The sequence below is a fragment of the Eleginops maclovinus genome, chromosome 3 (assembly GCF_036324505.1).
Source record: "Eleginops maclovinus isolate JMC-PN-2008 ecotype Puerto Natales chromosome 3, JC_Emac_rtc_rv5, whole genome shotgun sequence".
Taxonomy (NCBI): domain Eukaryota; kingdom Metazoa; phylum Chordata; class Actinopteri; order Perciformes; family Eleginopidae; genus Eleginops; species Eleginops maclovinus.
This window is the reverse complement of record NC_086351.1, coordinates 25,094,221-25,116,001: the sequence shown is the minus strand read 5'-3', so window position 1 is coordinate 25,116,001 and position 21,781 is coordinate 25,094,221. Positions and strand designations below refer to the sequence as shown.

Sequence of the window (21,781 nt, the reverse complement as noted above, 5' to 3'; positions counted from 1 at the left end):
CAGAAGAGGATTGGGAGAATGTCATATGGTCAGATGAAACCAAAATAGAACTTTTTGGTAAAAACTCAACTCGTCGTGTTTGGAGGAGAAAGAATGCAGAGTTGCATCCAAAGAACACCATACCTACTGTGAAGCATGGGGGTGGAAACATCATGCTTTGGGGCTGTTTTTCTGCAAAGGGACCAGGATGACTGATCCGTGTAAAGGAAAGAATGAATGGGGCCATGTATCGTGAGATTTTGAGTGAAAACCTCCTTCCATCAGCAAGGGCACTGAAGATGAAGCGTGGCTGGGTCTTTCAGCATGACAATGATCTCAAACACACCGCCAGGGCAACGAAGGAGTGGCTTCGTAAGAAGCATTTCAAGGTCCTGGAGTGGCCTAGCCAGTCTCCAGATCTCAACCCCATAGAAAATCTTTGGAGGGAGTTGAAAGTCCGTGTTGCCCAGCGACAGCCCCAAAACATCACTGCTTTAGAGGAGATCTGCATGGAGGAATGGGCCAAAATACCAGCAACAGTGTGGAAACCTTGTGAAGACTTACAGAAAACGTTTGACCTCTGTCATTGCCAACAAAGGGTATATAATAAAGTATTGAGATGAACTTTTGTTATTGACCAAATACTTATTTTCCACAATAATTTGAAAATATATTCTTTAAAAATCCTACAATGTGATTTCCTGGATTTTTTTTGCTCATTCTGTCTCTCATAGTTGAGGTTTACCTATGATAAAAATTACAGGCCTCTCTCATCTTTTTAAATGGGAGAACTTGCACAATTGGTGGCTGACTAAATACTTTTTTGCCCCACTGTATATGTTTAAGGTTTATTTCATTCACTTCTGTCATTTTTAATTACTTTTGCTTTTAAACCATCACGCAACATCTTATCAACACTGAACAAACTCAAATAACTACTTCAATTAAATGTCAACAAATACAAAAATATTTTTTATTCAAACGTAATATTATTGCTTTCAATTTACTTAACATATTTTTGTGAAATCTGTTGACATAATACATTTAATTAAAATCATTGTTTCTGTTTGTTCTGTGTAGAATGACATCCTATCGTAGCTAAACCCTCAACTACAAATCCCAGACATCCTTGCAGGGGTCTAATCTGGTCATGTGACCGGCAGCAGGAGCAGGTGGTGCCTGGTCACATGATGTTGTTAGCCGAGGCTGAGGAGCAGCAGCATCTGAGCTGAATCACAGCATACGTCTCTCCCTACATTGAAGGTAAAGCTGGAGGAATCCCTCCTTTTCTCCCTCTGTTGTTGTGCCTTTAGTGACGGATGCTACAGCCTCACACAGGCAGAGGGGGAGGAGGAGAGGGGAAGAGAGGGGAGTAGAGGGGAAGCAGGGATGAGGGGGATGGGAGGCCAACAGGGATACCTCTCCGTTCCTCTCTTCAAGCAAAGGAGCATAGATGTTTGTAGAGTGTCAATGTATGGGCTGTTCACATGTCCGACCGTGAGGAGTGTGTGTCTTTGGAGGGATGCCATGTTGTTGGATGTATTCAGTGTGTGATGAGGGGAAGGCATGGATCTGTGAGTGGGTTACACCCACTTCCTCTTTTAACCTGGGAGCTGTCTGTTCTTCTCCTGGCAGGAAGCCACAGCCATAGATGGATGATTCCTGTTCTCATGCCCCTCCTTTCTCTTTTCCATCCCCCTCAAGTCCCACATGTGCTTGGAGATTTCTGATGTTCAGTATCTTTTTATAATTTGACCCTCACTACAAGCATGTACAGCCCTTTGAGAGAGTGTTACCTGAGTCGTAGCTGCATTACTGCTAATCTTTTTCTTGTTTTAGCACGTGAAAACAAAAACAAGTGTTGTCCTGCCGCTGCAGGTAAACAAATCTCTTTCATATACATGTTTGCTACGCCCACTCATAATGCTAATGCTAGCTAAACCAGCTGCTGTGGGTGAGAGGCTTATGTCAGCCGCGGTTCTGCTTTGGATACTTGCTACCATGTGAGCATCGCAACTTTAGAGTTCTGCCTATGTTGTCACATTTGGGGGGGCCAAGAGGATTCTGCTGACCAAAGGTTTAAATCCAGAGAGGCCAAATAAGTCAATAACCAGCAGATTTATTTTTTACTCACACATTACGTTTTGTAAAGGATTACGTATCATCTATGTGATGATTAATTTACATCTTGAATTATAGACAAAACAAATGTTCACATATATCCAACCTTCCACCTGTCATTTTGAATCTCTGCACACTGACTAAAGAACAGTTAAAAGCAACAACATGAGTAGTGACATTATCCTCTCCTTAAAACCCTGCTTTGTATGAGTCAGGCGCACTAGAATAGCTTAGAATATGTGCATGGAAATCTTTTTAATTTTTTTTATTTATTCTACTATTACAATATTAATACGGACAATTCATCAATCCGACAAACAAACTAAATTAGTAAAAGCAAAGGTATGCAGTAAATCTTAGGGTAAAGAATGTAATCATCACCACATTCAGTGTTATTTTGACCGATCATGACTCAGCTTTATGCACACACATACATTTAGCATGGTTTAAGAAATGGGCTCCGTGTTACAGGACAGGTCGGGTAGTTTGGTGTAAACACATGAACATTTGTGCGAAGGTGATGATGTCAGAGCATCGCCCTATGTCCTGGGCCTGAGCCCCGGACAGCCCCAGCCCAATTTAACCCCGACTTACAGTCATTAACACCAGGTAAATAAAGTTAGTGGATGTTTCATTTCCAAATAGGAATTCTAGCAACTTGCTTTTAAATAACCACAGCAATAGCCGGTACTCTATTCAATTATAGAGCCATCTAAGTTGTGGTGCGATTACATATAAAGTAATGCAAAGACGTGGACCGAAGCAGAGTCGTGAAGGGTGTCGGGAATGGTAACATGCTGCCATTCCGACATACCTCTACTCCGACATTGACGTCTAATTGTCGGAGTAGTGGCATTTCAATTTTTTTTTAAACGTGCCACTACTCCGACAAAATGTTTTCCATTGTCGGAGTAGTGGCACTGTACTTTTTTTTCAAACATTCCTCCATTCCGACATGGTGCGTTGGGTCTGCATAGCTCCACTTAAGTGGAAGCATTCGGAGCGGTAGTTGACACTGTCGGACACGCAGGGCCCCCCTCCTCCCTCATGGATGCTTCTGATAGCCCTCCCGAACTCACCGCCACTGCTCCTCCAAGTCTCTCCATCGTCATCCCATCAGCTCCGGTCTACAGCTCCGCAGAATTGGGAGCAGCCTCGATGGCTTGCATAGCTTTAACTTTCTTTGAGCGACTCCCTTGCAGATCGGATGCAGGGCGATCGGACAACAACGAAATTGAGTGCTAACCAGTCAGTGCATCCATTACAACAATAGGCTATATTATATTATACGAAATAAACTCAATATGTTAAAAAAGTATATGTTAAAAAGACACACAAAAATGAAAGAAAGACGATGCCCCGACGCGCCTGGGTAGACTCTCGGAATGGCGGTACTAAATTTGTGTCGGAATAGGGGCATGTCGGAATAGGGGCATGTCGAAATAGAGGGATGTCATTATAGGGGGATGTCGGAATAGGGTGTGCACCCCGTCGGGAATGACTTCCCTAGGCGCAAAAGTTGGCTGTGGGCAACAGCACCCAGGACCTCATATTTATTTAGAGACTGGACAAACATAGATATTTAAATGTATGAGGACAAACCATAGACCGACAATGACAAATAATGGAGTAGCTACAACGTTAGCTAATTGCGATTGATACGATCTCAGATCAGAAAATAAGCATTTTAAAAGTTTACATTGTGTTGTTATAATTCATTAAGTGATACCCATGGTAGTTAAATATGAATAAAACAAATATAATTTGAAGAATTCTCAAAATGCATTTCAATGTCTTGTACATTTTTCCAAATGAAGAATAAACAAAATATCAGCGCAGACTTTGGATGGAAATTTGCAACAATCGCTGATAACACATGTGTTTATAAAATATATTTGTTGATATTTGTTCAAGATCAACTATTACCTCAACATTCCTTACGCTCCTGTAATTGCTTTATTTGATTAACTTTGTTTCTGATAAATATAAAATGAATAAATGAAACAACAGTAGGCCATTTAAGCAGTGTATGTTCCAGCACAGCACAACACTGTGTTACATGGTCTGAGAAAAAAGAGAAAGGAACAGTAACAGAGGAAAATAAGAAAATATTAGTTTCTAAGTATACTATAAAAAGAAGTCCCTGTAGTGTGTGTTGCAAGTAAGATCCACCTTAAAAATGCATTTACATGTTACATAAGAGTTAGAAATGTGGGTGAGTGTTTGCTTGAGTTTATTAATTTATTCTGAACCCTCCATATTTCTTGGCTTGTCTGGGATGGGTTGTTCGTCCACAGTATACGTAACAGGATGTTGGATGGTGGGCATTCTGTGACTCATCGCTCATCATCGAGGAGCACTGCTCTCTTACCGCTCACATTTCTATCTGTGATGATTTACTTTTCCTAGCTTTACCATTAGACTCAGGCTTCAGTATGTATTAAAGTCTGGAACTGACAGGGATCTGATTAAAAAAGATCTGTACGTCAGGAAGACCTAGCTACTACATTGAGATTAGAGGATATAGAAGCTTTAGGTAAAATGTGATCTTCATTGTTCAGGGGCCGTATCAAAACTGAGCAGTAAGAGCGGTGTCATCCTAATGAGTCTTTTTGTCTGATGGTGGACATGTGGGTTATTAATACTGTATAGGCATCACCCAATGGCACACTGTGGTTTACACCAGACAGATCCAGACAATTCTGGTCCTGGGTCCAGGAACACTTTATGATAAATCAATAGTTTATATACTGTGGAGTCATTTTTCACCAGATAGTGGCTGCTATAGAGCTAAAACAGTTAATATCTCCCCTCCATTGCAATACATTTAAATGACATGTTATCTAACTGAAGCTAGTTTCCAAAGCATCTTACAATTAATGCAATAAATTAAGAGGATACAAATTCAAAAAGCAAGAATCCTGCCGGTATACTGTAGACATTCCAATCAATTGAAAGTGCTATTGCATTGACTTAAAAAAAAAGCCAAACTGGAGGTGCTACATACAGATAGAAAAAGGGTCTTTTTTTTTTGTTCCTCCCTCATATTACACCTATGCTAGCAAACATGCCGCCCACTCACTGAGGGATTCGATTGGCCAATACAGAGCAAAGTGCGTAGGCTGGAGTGTTTGGTTTAACCGTGTCCTGTAGGAAGCACATGACCACTGCGCAGTAGGCCAGTACCAGTGTCTTGTGTCACTACCCGATCTTTACCGGAAACCTGATAGGTTCTGCGCATGTGTACAAATAATGGTTACGGAAACCGTACCGAAATGTCAACTATTTTGAAAAACTTTATTGAACAATTGTTTCAACACAAACAAATAAAAAAGAAATCCCAACAAATAAAATACTATCTAACTGAAGGCATAAGAAAGAAAGAAAGAAAGAAAGAAAGAAAGAAAGAAAGAAAGATAGAAAGAAATGAAAATACATAATTTGAAAAAGGTAAAACATGTTTTTGTTTAGGAAAGCCTTTTGAGATCACTGTGTCTTCATAATGCATCTTTAGAAAAATGTTGCTAATGAGTACTTTTAGTGAAGTAATGGATCTGATTACTTCTTCCAAAGCTGAATACATTAAGTACTATACCTTTGAATATATTTCATTATTCATAGCTTTTCTTTGTTAATACATGACAAAATTAGCTATTCAAACCGAAGATAACATTAGTTTATTGAAATCCCAGAAAACTGCCGTAAAATGCTTCGACATACATTGGAGGAAAAAAGTATTTGAGCCCCTTGAAAAACATGCCTTAGGTGAAGGAGGTTATCAGCCAATATTCAACGATACATGGCCCCCTCCATCATCCCCTCGATGCAGTGAACCGCCCTGTCCCCTTAGCAGAGAAACCCCCCAAAGCATAATGTTTCCACCTCCATGCTTGCTGTTGGGGATGGTGTTCTTCTGGTAATGGGCAGCATCTCTCTTCCTCCAAACACGACATGTCGAGTTGATGCCTAAAATTTGATGTTGGTCTCATCTGACCACATGACCTTCTCAGAAGCCTTCTCTGAATCATTCAGAGGATCACCGGCAGACTCCAGACGGCCTGTACATGTGCCTTCTTGAGCAGGGACTCTTACAGGCGCAGTGTGTTACTGTAATTGTTTTCTTGGTGACTGTGGTCCCAGCTGACTTCAGATCCTTAATAAGTCCCTCCTGTTTAGTTATTGGCTGACCCCTCACTTTCTCATGATCATTGATGCCCCAAGAGGCCAGATCTTAGATGGAGCCCCAGATTGAGGGCGATTGATGGTCATTTTGTGCCTCTTTGATCTTCTAATAATCAAACCAGTTGTCTCTCTCTCACCAAGCTGCTTGCTGTTCTATTCCAGCCTTGTGCTGGTCTACAATCTGATCCCTGATGTCCTTAGACATTAGTTCCACCATGATCACAAGATGTCTCTGGTCTTACCATTGTGGAGAGGTTGTGATCACTGATGTCGGTAACGCGTTACTTAGTTACTTAATAACGCGTTACTCTAATCTGATCACTTTTTTCAGTAACAAGTAATCTAAAGCATTGCTATTTCCAAACCAGTAATCAGATTAAAGTTACTTATCCAAGTCACTGTGCGTTACTATTTTTGTCATTTTCCTTAGTAAAGATATATGTTTGCTTTCTTCTTGTGTCTCAGGGAGTGACGTCTATGCGACAATTAAGTCATGTTTTCAGCACGAGGACAACTCGCGTGTAATACCACGCAGCGACACAAACGTAAACAACAATGGAGGAGGAGAGAGATGCGCGTTTTCTAGCTGGAAATACAGTCACTATTTTGAGTTTGTGTCAGCTAAAGATGACAGTATTAAGGTTCGTTGTTCTCTGTGCTGGAGACAAAGTGCTGTCTAGCGTCAAAAACATTAGGTCAAATGTGAAGAAACATTTGGTGTCTCAGCACGGCACAGTCAGACTTACAGAGCAAGTCCCACCAGGTGGAGCGAAGCAGAGAGCTGCGACTAAAGCAGGAGATCCCCTACCACCCAAACAACAAAAGCTGGACTTCAGTGCAAAACCAGTAAGTGGGGGGTGTTGTCGGCAGCTGCTGAAAGTAACTAATAAAGTAACTTGTAATCTAACTTAGTTACTTTTAAAATCAAGTAATCAGTAAAGTAACTAAGTTACTTTTTAAACATTAATCAGTAACCAAGGCCAAAAGGGTGGGTGGAGGGGGTCCGGAGGCGTGATTCGGGCAGGCGGCCCGGGGACAAAACAGAGGTCAAGGAGGGTGTCTCGGGCAGATGACCCGGGGGCAAGGTAGAAGACGAGAAGGGTGTCTCGGGCGGACGACCCGGTGTCAAGGCAGAGGACGAGACAGAGCATGGACAGGCCTTGTGGCAAGGGAACTCCGGAGGCCGGAGATATGGGCGGAAGCCACGGCGAGGGAACTCCGGAGGCCGGAGACATGGGCGGAGACAGGGGCGGAAGCAAGGGCGTAGACCATGGCGAGGGAACTCTGGAGGACGACCTGGAGGACAGTGGAATAGCTCCAGAGGGCGGCGAGACAGTTCCGGAGGACGGCCTGGAAGGCGACGAGACAGCTCCGGAGGGCGGCGAGACAGCGCCGGAGGACAGCGCCGGAGGACGGCTAAACAGCTCCGGAGGTTGGCCTAGAAGGCGGTGAGACGCCTCTGGAGGACGGGCTGTAGGACGGACTGGAGGACGACGGGCTGGGGGACGGCGAGCTGGAGGCCGGCGGGCTGGAGGCCGGCGGGCTGGAGGCCGGCGGGACCGCTCCGGAGGAAAGTAAGGAGGAGCTGGATCAGGAGGCGGCAGGGCCACCGAGGAGACAGGAGCACCAGTCGGAGGGACCCCCGACGGGCCATGAGCTGTTGTCGACGGGACCCCAGTTGGTACTGGCATCTGCGGGACCCCCGAAGAGGCAGGAGATGGCTTTGGCGGGAACCCGGGTGGTATTGGCGTCGGCGGGACCCCCGAAGAGGCAGGTGCAGGGGCCGGCAGCACCACCGACGGGACATGAACTTGAGTCGGCGGGGCCCCCCACTGGACAGGGACATGGGTTGGTGGTTGGTGTCAGAGGGACCACCGACTTGACGGGGTGAGGAGTTGGCGGGACCCACAGCGGAACAGGTGAGGGCGGGACCCCCATCGGAACAGGTGATGGCGGTACCCCCATCGGTACAGCTGACGGCGGGACCCCCATCGGAACAGCTGACGGCGGGACCCCCATCGGAGCAAGAGTTGGCGAGACCCCCATCGGAACAGGTGACGGCGGGACCCCCAACGGAGTAGGAACAGGCGAAACGGGAGGCAACTGGACAGGCGAGACCGGAGGCGAGGCCGGAGTCGACAGGGCCGCCGACAGGGCAGGCCAGGCCGGAGTCTACTGGACAGGCCAGGCCGGAGTCCACTGGACACGCCAGGCCGGAGTCAAGGCTGGAGTTGACTGGACAGGCCAGGCCAGAGTCGACAGGACAGGCCAGGCTGGAGTCGACAGGACAGGCCAGGCTGGAGTCGACAGGACAGGCCAGGCTGGAGTCGACAGGACAGGGGAAGCCGGAGTCGACAGGACAGGCCGGGCCGGAGTTGACAGGACAAGCGAGGCTGGAGTCGGCCGGGCCGCCGACAGGACAGCAGGGGCTGGAGTCGGCCGGGCCGCCGACAGGACAGCAGGGGCTGGAGTCGGCCGGGCCGCCGACAGGAAAGGCGGGGCTGGAGTCGGCCGGGTTGCCGACAGGAAAGGCGGGGCTGGAGTCGGCCGGGTTGCCGACAGGGCAGGCAGGACTGGAGTTGGCTGGGACGCGGACAGGACAGGAGTGGCTGGAGTAAGCTGGAAGCATGGCGGCCAGGGCTGGGCTTGGAAACATGGCAGCTATGGCCGGAACTGCAGCCGGGAATGCGGCTGCTAGGGCCAAAACTTGAGCCAGAGGCTTGGCTGCAGGAGGCTTGGCTGGTGCTTGAGCCGGAAGCGTCACTGCTGTGACACGAGGTTTAAGGACAGGGAGCGAGTTTGTGGGGAAGTGACAAATGTCCTTAAATATTCGGGCAGTGAGTTCTCGAACCATGGCTTATCTGGCAATTCCCGGCATGCATGAAGAAGAGCTGCATCCTGAGCGTCTTTAGAACCTGCTCTCCTCTACTCTCCATAAATACATAAATGTTGTAGGAAAACTCCACAGGAGCATCCTCAAAAAGTACTGCTGGGTCCATATTAGGTTTGGTCATTCTGTCAGGGTTGGGGAAACAGGACCCAAGTGCAGTAAATCAAGGGGAAGCAGGTAAGGGTCAAAAACTAAAAGCGAGGGACCCCCATCGGAAAAGGTGAACTCAATAACGCAATCAGGCACAGGAGGGAAATGCAGACAGGAAGTGAAGCTTAACATGACAGAAGTGGGGAAAACATTTCAAAATAAAACACACAACACAAAGACATGACAGATACGAAACAAGGATCATGACAGAACTCATTTCATTGATGGAGAAAAAAGGCTTTGTTTTTCAAGTTCAATGTATATGTAAGGAAAGAAAGTCCCATTCTTTCAAAATCAACAAAGGTATTGTTGATTTTATTTTGAAGATGTGGATCAAACAACAATGTGTATTGTGTAAGCTTGTAGCAAAAAGTCAATGTATGACAAGTGACTTTACTGATCGGGTTCCGCCTCAAGACTCTCATCAAAGTTGATCCAGTCAGCAGCTGTTTTTAGAGAAGAAGCTAACAGCTAACTTGTGATCAAAGTGGAGCATTTAGCTAAAGAGGCAGATACTTCTCTGGAGATGTTAAAATCAATGTTGTACTTAACTGTGTGGCGCGACCAGAAACACAATTTGAAATTAATGCAAATGTTGCTCTTTAACTATGAAATTGTCGATAAGCAATTGTTAGGAACATGTTGCCTTTGCTATAAAAAATATGTCTTACCCCGACGTGTCTACACCAACAGAAAAAGTCTTATTGTTGTTGAAGTAAAGATGGAGCCACTTAGGGTTCTCCCTCCATGTTGAAATCCAGCCGGCTGACAGCCACTGGAGGTCTGCCCTCCTCCTGTTTTTTGACAATGAGAGCCTAGATTCCACCATAAACACACCCATTCATATAAAAATATAAAGGTACGGTCACATACCAGCAATCGAAGTAGTGATATGTTTTGATTATAATTATTGATGCATTAAAGCAGGGGTGTCCAAAGTGGCCAACTGTGGCCCGTTGTCCATTTTCAATTGACCATCAGCAGATCCTGAAAGTATAATGGAATATGCCCCAAAAACTTATATGTCAAAATATATGACACTGTAGTATTCAAATCTTAGTTGGTAAAAAAACGCTCAATAACTGATTTATATAAAGCTTTGAATACACCCGTCCTATTTCCCCTTATCATAAGCACTCTGAGGCTTCTGTTTAAAGGAATAAGCTGCTAACTAAATAAATAAACCCTGTGGAGAGCTGTGATGTAGGCTGTTTTTTCAAAGGATATTCAAATATTTCACCTATATTTTATTGATTTAGCTAATTTATAACTTAGCTTATGAATATATCCCGCCTCGAGTGAGGGGCCCAGCCCTTTGTGTGTTTGTATGTGGGTGGCCCTCAGTGAAAAAGTGTGGACCCCACTGCATTAAAGTGTTCTCAGAGCTGGTAAAGGTGCAGCTAGTTTGAATGGCTTTGTATACTGCAGGGTAGCTGCTGAATTTACTCCAGGTGAACTAAAGTCTGATTTAAGGGCTGATTATATTTACCATCATTAATCCAGTTCTGTAAAGAAACTAAAGGGATTAAATACATGTAGTGGAGTAAAAGAACACCATTTACCTCTGAATTGTAGTGGAGTAGAAATACAAAGTAGCAGAACATGGAAATACTCAAGTAAAGTATAAGTATCTCAACATTGAGTAGATCACCACTGTAAAGAATAACATTTTGACTAGAAACTTGGAAATAGCCCTTGCTATTTTATGTTATGGCTTGTATGGCTTTGCTCATCATGTAAGACTACCTAAAGGTTAACCGCAGAGAGTACACTGCCGACCTTCTACGACACCTCTAGCCCTTATCTGAGGGCCACACTTCTCCTAGCCATAGCATTTATCAGCATGTCTTGCTGTCACATCAATGTGAGGGCAGAACGTTGAGGCTATAACTGTCCTGGTTTCAAGTGTGTAGTATTGAAATCTCCACAGGGACCCTGAGCTGTGTCAGCACGACACGAGACCCTCAGCCGCCGCCACATGTGTGGATAATGTTTACTTATGGCTCTCATTCAGAAGAGCCATCTGCTGCAGTGTTTGTACAAACCATCTTCCCCTGGCACACAGTGTCTGTCTCAGTGTGTCCATCATTTGCTCTGCTTAGTGTTGTGTTATGTATTTTAGCAGCTGTAATAATGAACACATCTCTACTACCTGCCATCATAAAGGCAACAGTGGATGCCAATGCTAGTCAATATTCCCAGACTTAATTATTTTTCTCCAGGACTTCATTTAATGTTTCATATTGCTCTGACCAATAACGGTCATTGAGTCTGTGAGACCGTCTGAAGCATTGTGTGTGGCCAGGATAAAATGTGACTCCTTCCATATGTTGTTTTTGTTTTTCTCAATAGTTGGTTAAGCCAAACCTCGCCCTAACTCTTTTTAATATCATTCAGTTTTCATTCAAGGCCAACTCATATCATTTGCTTGAGCTTTCACTGAATCTGATGTTCTTCTTCAGCAAAAATCATCACATGAGCCTAAGTAGAGGCATCTCCATGACAACGATGCATGTTTTTTTGTTTTTGTATACTCCTTTACATACACACTATGTTGGCAGGTTAATTTGACTGGGATACTTACATACAAAGTAGCTTTAACTCAAACTAGAAACATGTCTTTGTCTTTATGATTGTTTTTATTTGTTCTGTATGCTGCTTATGATTGGCCTGTCCGGGGAAAAATAAGCTCTCAGATGTTCAATAAAAACGATGCTGTACCTATGCTTGCAAAGGAAGGGATTCGTAATATCTATCAAACTAAAGATCCTACATATCCACCAGACGTAGATTCTAAAAGAAGAATATATATACACTTCTCGCTAGAAATGTAATCAAAAAGCATTATCATGGCCAAAGTAGGCTATCCTACAATTTAGGATATGTTTGCCTTGTGGACCAACGTAAATATTACACTTTTTTTGTGAGACTGGGTTGTCTCTTCCCTGTGTTCTATTGCCAGCCATGGTGCCAGGTTCTCCTTCTGCAGCAGAGGCTATCGCCAGCTCCAAGTGAGCACTGTGTTTACGCTGCTCTGTGGAAGTGGGGAACATCCTTGCTTAAAGGTCCCCTATTATGCAAAATGCTCTTTTTGATGTATTTTATTCATAAATATGTCCCCGGTGTGTAAGGAGACTCACAAAGTGTCAGTAAATACAACCCTCTCTCTTTTCCTTCTACAAACGAGCTGATCCAGATTTCCTTCGGTTATGACGACTGAGAAGGGTTTCATAAATAATGCTGCGTTTAATCACCGCAGCGTTTAGCTGAGTTTCTCCCGGTAGAAAACTCTCTTCAGAGGAGAGATCATGACGCTCCAAAAGGTGTGGCCAGCAGCAGCTCCAAAGGGGCGTGGCCAGCAGCAGCTCCAAAGGGGCGTGGCCAGTAGTACCTCCAAAGAGGCGTGGCCAGCAGCAGCTCCAAAGGGGCGTGGCCAGCAGCAGCTAGTTCATTTAAAGCTACAGTCACAGAATCAGCACTTCAGGAACAGGGCTGAAATAGAGGGGGATGAGGCATGCTACAATGGGGGATCTGTTTGGTATTTTGAGCAAAACACTTCACAGACATGTTTTGTATAGATATGAGACCTACAATATATTGTTCAATGATAGCATAATAGGAGACCTTTTTAAAGTGCTGAACTGCAGAAGCTGGCACACTTTATAGCTCTTATACCGTGATTGTTGCCAAGTGTGATCAGAAACAGCTGACTAAATAAAACCTCACTGGCATCAGTTTAGATCAACTGCCAATCACGGGAGTATTGTGTGTAGAAAGTGTTTTGCATCTTTTCTCGGGATACCTACAACTCCTAAAAGCAAAATGAAAACTGAAGGCCTGCCACTCATGATTCAAAGCCCCTCCCAATTAACCCTCACCCTCAAGCAACATCATGGCCAATAGTCTGAAAACCAAAATAAAAGTTTGGAATCAGGAGGCATTAACACGCATCTTAAAAAAATAATGACTGTAATATCAAAATATACACCTCCGGAAAAAAATGAGACCAGTCCACATACATTTCTCTACATGTATGGCAGCCATCCCAGTTTCTGTTGAATTCCAACACAGAGAAATGTTGTCAGTAGTTTATAGAACATAATGAAAAAAATGTTTTCAAATCATTTAATTCAAGCACATACCTATAAATAATAAGACCGGAGAAACTGATAATGCTGAAGAGGTCTCTTATTTTTTCAGAGCTGTATATTAAAGTGAAATGTGAATCAAAATAATATTCAACCTGACATTTTTTTTCAAATACTTATTTTTAGTTTGAATACATCATTGTATTTTTCAAAGTTCAGGATTGAACGTGATACGCTAAGAGGGACATCTCCAAGCATTTGACCAATCACAGCAGAGCAGGCCAGCTAACCAATCAGAGCAGACTAGGCTCTGATTTCAGACAGAGGGTGAAAAGAGGTGCTGCAGTACAGGCAGTATGAGAAAAAGAAAGAGCTTTCTGAACTCATCCAAATGCACGTACAATATCAATTGATATTTACTTTTAGGTAATAAACCTGTCTCCCTTGGCCTATCCTGTAGCACCAGCCAGTTGTTTGTTATGCACAAAACTAATATTGTCTAGTTTAATAAACATTGTAGCCTCTAGCAGGACTTTACACCTTCAATCTTGTTATGACACAGAATGTGCTAAGCGAATGCATTTAATTCAACATTTTCTTCAGAAAACGACTTGGAAAATCAGCATGGTAGCTCACCTAACAGCAATAGCAAGTAACATAAACCCTAGTTGACAACAGAGACCCTTTGGAAAGGACATTTTTCTGTATTTAATTTGTGGATTCAGGGAGACGACAGGCCTTGCTGTCAGGGATAACAAGGACAGTCTCTGTGATGTGTGAATAATGGCCGGACAGAGGTTTAGACATCATTAGAATAATCAGTCCTGATGTGGTCTGAGATGCAGGGTGACACAGGGGAGGGGGGCAACTGATGCTTCGTCGTGCAGTAATTAAGATGCTGCTTCCCTTTATGACCCTCTGAAGTGATCCCACCTCTGCCTGGGCGTTTTGTTAAACAATGATCTGCTTATTCAGTCCTTCTAGTCTGGATATTTATTGTAATAATTACCCTTGCATGTTTTCTCTCCAGCTCTGTTATGCTCTGTTATGCTCTGTTATACACCTTTAATAAAAAAATACGAAATGTTATTTTTTTTTGTTTCTTTATTTAGCTGATGCAAAGTGGCGGAGCTTTGGGGAACAGTTTAGCAGCAGCTCATTGCTTCAGGTGTTATCGTATTCCGCTACTCCTCTTGCTGTCTACCGGATTGGGAACCCCATTGATCATATCAGATTGGTTAAGTAATTGATTGTTACTGGTTATTAACCTCCCAGAACTTTGGACCTGCTTGCCAGCCACTGAGAACAGCCTGTAATCAGTCACAAATGGCAGCCGCTAATGAAATTAGTTCCTGGTTCTGCCTCACAACTTTGTTTGTTCCACAAAGTATTGGCAAGGGCATAGAGATGCCATGGTTTACCATCCCCAGAGAATGAAGTGATAGAACAACAGAATGCAGATAATGAGCTGCTGTGTCTGTGTTGTCTCTTTGTAATTACTCATCTGTCGGACCGAAATATAGGAAGATGAGGACATGGAAACTTTTCTGCCACTATTTGTGTAACGCCCATTGTCACTGAAGGAGGCCTGGACAGTGTTGGAACTATTGGAATGTGTGGGCAAAAATATCTTCTGTGCCATGCATTCGTCACACACATTATCCACAGTGGGCAGAGACATCTGTGTGTCTTTAATTCTTTATGCAATGTGTTTGCTTTCCAAGGAAATGTTGCTCCCTGTCACCATCCACACACATTTAGTTATATGCTAAAAGTTAGATTTTTGAGACTGTGTCCATTACTTAACCAGGTAATATGATGCGTATTATTTTTATCTCAATGTGTCCAGTGCAAGACAGACAGGTCATAATTAGCCTAGCTTATAGCACACACACTGGAAGCCGGAGGAATTGTTCCCTATTTTGCCAGATATGAAATAATACAATAAAGTATCCCACGTACAATTTATTCATTCCTGATGGGAATGTGCAGTGTGGTTCAATTTAAACCTGAGCTGAAGAGATGACCTTTGTGAGTGCAGCTAATTACCAAAAGCTTCTGCCTGTGCTGTGATTAAAGAAGGCGCTAAGGCTGCTAAAATTAAATCACTGAAAAATCTCCCTAGAAAAACTGTAAGCGTTGTATAACAGTAATGTTAACGTTTCTGAAATATCTTTCATGTCAGCCTTTAATTACACATGCAAAAACACATTGTGCAATTTACTTAACATTTTGAGGTTAGGTGGAGGTAACACCACTGGAGAAAATTGTTACATATTTGACGATATTTGACTCAATTACATATTTAGAAGCCAAATGATAAACATTGTACCTTAGACACACTGTAGTTTTTGGTTTCATATGTAGCACCAGCAGTAGGTGAATGTCCTGTGCGTGTTTGACCTATTCAACAACTCTCCAAAAAGTGACTTAAGTCCATATTATATTTGTTAATATATCACTGATAATAACTGTTATAGCTGCTTCTCTGGCTTGTACCCACTCAAATCACGTTGACATTCAATGGGTCTGTTGTTTCAACATTTCATACTAGAATATTATTTACACAGAAATGAGAGTCAGGTACAGTGTTGACAAGGAGTTTGGGGTGAGTGGATTGAACACAAAACTTTAAACTAGTAATTATTTACCTGTTTTTCTCAGAGAATAACATTAATTCAATTGTAATTATTGTCAGCTTGATGATGAAGGTTTTCTTACATTACCCTAAGTACTAATTGAAACCCTGACCATGATCTTTCACTTGTCAACATTTGTTAAGAAGGCACAGAGAGTTATTGTCCTGGCGGTGGATCAGTATGTTTGCCAACATGCCGGACTGTTCCTTTAAAGCTTTCACATTCTGCTAATAGAGCACTGCAGAGCTGGCTTTGTATGTGTGTTTTAATTTCTTCAAAGTTGTCTTTCATATGTACTTAACACCATTTCTCCATCTGCCTGTGTACCTCATCTACCAAGCCGAGCCAATTTAAAGCGAAGTAATCAATCGTCTTTGCTTTCAAAGTCTTCTCCAATTGGCCTGAGTTATCAGTCAGCTAAAGCAGGCCCATTGTTTCCTAAAGCATGACCACATAACTGCTCGGCATGTGTTTTGAAATGCCTCTGATTATCTTCTCATAACCTTAGAGTGAAATCCATTATCTGAAGTGTCAGCCTTTGTTGAGGCATGACTGAGAAGCATCGCATCGACAAGTACCAACAATTCAGCTTCATGTGCAATCTGAATGTAAAGGAAAGTTACGGATCAGCTTTTCCTGTATATGCCATGCTGATAAAATAGTATCCAACAGTGACTTTGTAGTGCTTCACATGTGGTGTTTCAGGAATTCAAGATGCTTTCAATACTGGGTTGTGTTTGTGTGTGTATGTGCGTCTGTTTTTGTGTTTGCTGAGGTCTGTTCGCCACAACTGGGATTGTGTAGCCATGGTGACGGCTGTTAGGGACTGTGAGAAAGCAATCTCCAGGAAGTCATAGCCGCGGGTTGAAGCATATGTGGCATGAGGATGGCACCAGAAGGCCGCATTGTGAATGTCCATTTGGCCATCTGTTGTGCTCCTGCAGCCAAGGCCAGGAAGCCCCCCAGAAACCACACAGGAAGAACGGCATTTTCAAATGCCAGGGCCCGGGACAGTGCTCGGGCCCCCCCCCCTGGGAGATCCTGGGCACGTCCCAGAGACTGTACTTCAGACGCTCTCAGTGGGGCTTCGAGAAAACATCCTCGACTGGACTGATGACTCCGTGCGGAGCATTTGTTGGTGTGCAGCGTGAGGCGGCTCGAGTGGAAGCAGCCTCAGCATGGCTCAGTCATCGGCCAAAGATCATTACTCTTCCTTATCTGGGGCCAAGTCCTCGGGCTGCTCCACTCAGCCCATTACCAGACTGCTCAGTGGAGGCCTGTCCACACAGCCTGACCAGAACTACTGGCATTCCACTGCTGCTCCGGGACAATTTCTGTTCTGTGGTTGGCCTGACTCAGTGCTGTAAAGTAACCAAGTGCATTTACTCAACCCTCCTGTTGTCAAATTTGACACGTTCCAACTGTTTTTATGTTGGGATATCGTTTTTTTCTATATTAGTGCCAAAAAATGAACATGTGTGTGCTTGCATATTAAGTTTTTTGCAAGAAAAATAATTATGATCACTTTCATTTGGGTTTGGGTTCTAATCAAATGTATAGCGTCTGTGGTCTTCGGGTGGGAATTCTGTGAAATCATATTTATGTTTTTTAACTTGTAAATTAGATTTTCAATTTGTGTCAATTAGGTCTTCTGACCACATATTTCCAAAAAGAAGAGCGAAATTTGTGGTAATAAATCAGAATAAAGTTGGCTGAAAAGGTGAAACACAGATTTCGGTGATCATTTATTCTATTTTTTTGGATAAAATGTGCACAGTTGATAGGAAGATAGCACAAGGGTTAAGTGCAATTCTCAGGTACTTGTACGTTACTTGAGTATTTCCATTTTAGGTTCATTTTCAATTCTGCTCCACTACATTTCAGTGGTAAAAATGTTACATTCACTTCACTATTACTCACTTTAGTTACACTGTGGCTAAATTCACCATAAAGTAATTACAGTTATTTCCACCTGTGAAAGCTTGATAAACACATTAATGATTATAATGACAACACATTAAATATGTGATTCTTGATATGATTTCTCTGAAATGGGCTCATCTGCATGAATATTTTTACTTTGGTACTGTGAGTGTATTGAGATGACTTTTGTATTTTTATCTGAGGAACATTTTGACTTCAGGACATTTTACTGTATTCCTACACTCTGGTGCTTATACTTTTACTTGACTACAACATCTAAGTACTTCTCCTAACTCTGGCCTTACTGCACTGTAAATATAAAATAAAATCTGAGTGTGTGTTGGATATTTTGGGACGAGAGGTGGTGACATGTCCAAGAGTTGAAGAGGATCACCCAGTTAATCATACAACAGAATACCAGACTCACAGCTTCCAATGATGCAAGGGATTTGTAATCTGCAGGATGAATACAATTCTGTTTCAGTTCACCTTTGGGACAATCATTTGGGTGGTTATTTTAGTTTGTCTTGTTAATGGCTGTTTCACATGGTTTCACATTACAGCACAGCCTCTGATGGTACTCGACCTTGTGGCTGTGCATGACTGAATGGGAACATTGCTCTTTGTTGTTTTCTCTCATCTCTTCATACATTTACAAACCATGGTGAAGTTATGTGATATAAAATCCCTATCCAAATTTTATTTTGAATGTAGAAGTATTCAATGTTGTTTGTATGTAGATGTAGTCGCACTTGCAAAATGGTTCTAGAAAATTCAGCTGGCTCACCACTTCAGTCGGGTTGGAAATAACCCCCATCTCTCATTTCAGTTTGATTTAGAGACGTTCAATTTGTCATTCATACACATAATGAATAGTAATAACTTTGGTAATACTCCAACATTTCCTCTTATTCTGTGATCAGGACAAAATGTCAAAACTGTTACAGTAGCATCAATTCACTGTACTTTGTGGGAAGTATTAATCGTCAAACGTTAGCCTCGTAGCCTCGAGCTGCATTCACAAGATACAAGATTTGCTTTTTGATCTCACAAGTTTGAGTGCAGAGCCTTGGGATGAAAACAGCTAGTTAATTTAGTTTCTATGGTAAGAAATAAACTAGCTAGATGTCATCTGATAGGCTTGTGCTTCGCCAGATTTTTCTTTTCAACTGGGCACGGAGTTGAATACGCTTTGAAGCGATACTTCCCCCAAACTCACAAGAAACACCTGACTTATAAAGAATATATCTATCTGTGGATGTTTCCTTCCTGAAACCAAAAGAGGATTACCAAACAGATAAGGTAACAGCAGCTGGTTCAATAAACAGATTTACCACACTATGCAGCACTCGGTGCCACAGGTCAGCCGACTGTGACATTAAGCTAGCTCTGGTCATTTTCCAGAGTTGGAAAGCGCAAAAGAATACGAAAATATTAACTGACGATAGTTTTTTTAAAAAAAAACAAACAATTTAAAACAAATTAATTCCTTCACTTGCATAGTTTGTGCAAACAATTAAACCATAATCAAGCGTTAGTATTTATATAAATCTCCCGCACAAACAGCGTACTCTTTGTCCCATATGGCTTGTTGGAACCTGGTCACCCTATGAACATGTCAGCTCTCCACTTTGAATGAGCTATGTATTTTATTTTATTTTCACTGTACTCAATTTCCCACATCATTTTTACTTTTTTAAATATTGTCTTTGATTTTAATTACATTAGTTACAATAGTTTTACATTACACTTTTAGTAGTACTATTTTAAAAAGGCTTTGCTAGGCGTTCACCTTTCTGTGTCTTTGTGTGCACCAATAATACCAAAGCAAATTCCTCGTATGTGTAAACCTACTTGGTAATAAAACCCATTCTGATTCTGATGTTAGCATGACGATGGCAGGATCAAGCAACTTTTTGGTCAGAGAAAAGCACTATATCAATATTATTATTATTATTATTATTATTATTATTATTATTATTATTATTATTATTATTATTATTATTATTATATTTAATAATAACAACAACAAGTGTTCTGCAGAAGAAAACAGCCCCATAGAGCTGCAGACGGATGGAATTAATATATATATATATATATATATATATATATATATATATATATACAATTCTGTGACATTGTATTAACTTGTATTGATTGGATGTGTCACAGGTAAAGCCCCTTACACAAGGTGGGCGTGGCTTTGCTTATGACATCAAACAAACAACATTTATAACTGAAAAAAACAACCAAAAAAAACATCTATATAAAATAACTTTCCTTTATTTACTCATTTTCTTTATTTATGAAGGTAATGGCACAGCTTTAAAAATATGCCCTTAAAGGAAAAGAAGACTTGTCCAGCAGCAGTTAAAACATCTCTGCTTTTGTTGAACCAATGTCCTTCTGACATATGAGTTGTGTTATTAAGGTTCAAGCCTTAACTTTAATCCAACATGTGCCCTCTGGATGTTTTTCTCATTTACTTTTTTTTCTCTGCCCCTCTTTCTTTCAAGTGCCGCTATTCTAAAAATAAAATAGAGATAGCAGCTGTATACCGTGATTTCAGATATATTATTATAGTTATGTGGGTGCTTGCTACACAACCCTGAGGTACTATAATAGCTACTTTTTTCAAATGTCAGATGAAAAAAGGCCACATACAGCGTGCTGCACACTTTGCTGTCCTTTAGAGAAAGGCCACAAACCAGATTGAGATGGAGGGGGAGAGAGACTGAAGAAATAGGGCGCGGAACAGTTCTTATGCACAGATTAGTGAGAGGAGTTTGTGGAATAAGGAATGGTCCCCCTTTAGGACCATCACCTGCGCCACACCACATTTGTATGCATGCAAGGAAGCGACAGAAATTCTCTCATCCTGCCATTAACAATCCAATCAAATAAGTGCAGAGGATAACCTTTTTGTTCCTTTCAAACAAATGAAAGCTGCGTGGCCCTTTAGCCCCGTGAATCAAGGTCACCTTCCATTAACGCAGCCATGTCTCACTGTGGGAAATGTATGCCGCCCATCTGTATTGCAGTGTTGATAATCGTCTTAGGGTCCAGACACCCGCAGAACTTGTAAAGGTTGAGGTAATTATGGAAGTCATAGCAGTAAGCTGAACCGCTACCTCAGAATGGCATGCTGACTGTTTTATTGGTAGGAAAACTGGAGTTACATGAGCATTGCAAGTATGAAGCATATTTTATGTGATTTAATACAGATATCATCTAAAATTTCAAATGCATTTTGTTGAAAGATGAAGACAAAATATGTTACAAATGGGTCTCAAACACTGGGCGCTTGCATTTCTAGCCAATGTTTAGACCTCTAGCCTGGCGTCAGGTGCTTAGAATGTAGAAAACATAAATACAACAACAACAAAAACATGTAAAAAGCAGTGTTTTAGACTATTACATTTGCAAAAAAATTGTTGTAATGTGCACGAAAAAAGCTTTTTGGGACTTAAGAACAGTTTGAAAATTTGGCGTATTGTGGCACTGTTTGCCCCACCACTAATAATGATCATTTAAGTTTCAAGTTAATCAATGCAATCTGGGAGCAGGATAACGTTGATAAACAGAACAATGAACGGCTAAGAAAAGTAAGCAGTTAAACAATCCCAACTTTATTCAAACTTAGTTGGAAGACGAAACAAAGCGATCAATAAAACAATGACTCAAACTCTCCTTTACTGCCATTATGGCTCAGATGTCTATTTTTACTCTGAAGTGAAACTCTTTATATAAATATAAAGGTTATCTGAGTACATATTTCACATGTTCTTCAGAACATGGTGCCTACATAA

The 21,781-nt window shown here is 42.1% G+C and overlaps 1 protein-coding gene across 3 annotated transcripts in view; it reads left to right on the top strand.

Annotated features, from left to right (window-relative positions):
• Positions 1 to 1,121: 1,121 nt before the first annotated feature.
• Positions 1,122 to 21,781, top strand: part of tsnare1 (T-SNARE Domain Containing 1) — a 176,500-nt gene continuing 155,840 nt past the window's right edge. For all 3 annotated transcript variants that reach the window (XM_063879708.1, XM_063879705.1, XM_063879706.1), the window contains exon 1: positions 1,122 to 1,242. The gene's annotated coding sequence lies outside the window, so the exon portion shown is untranslated. The remainder of the gene's footprint in view (positions 1,243 to 21,781) is intronic.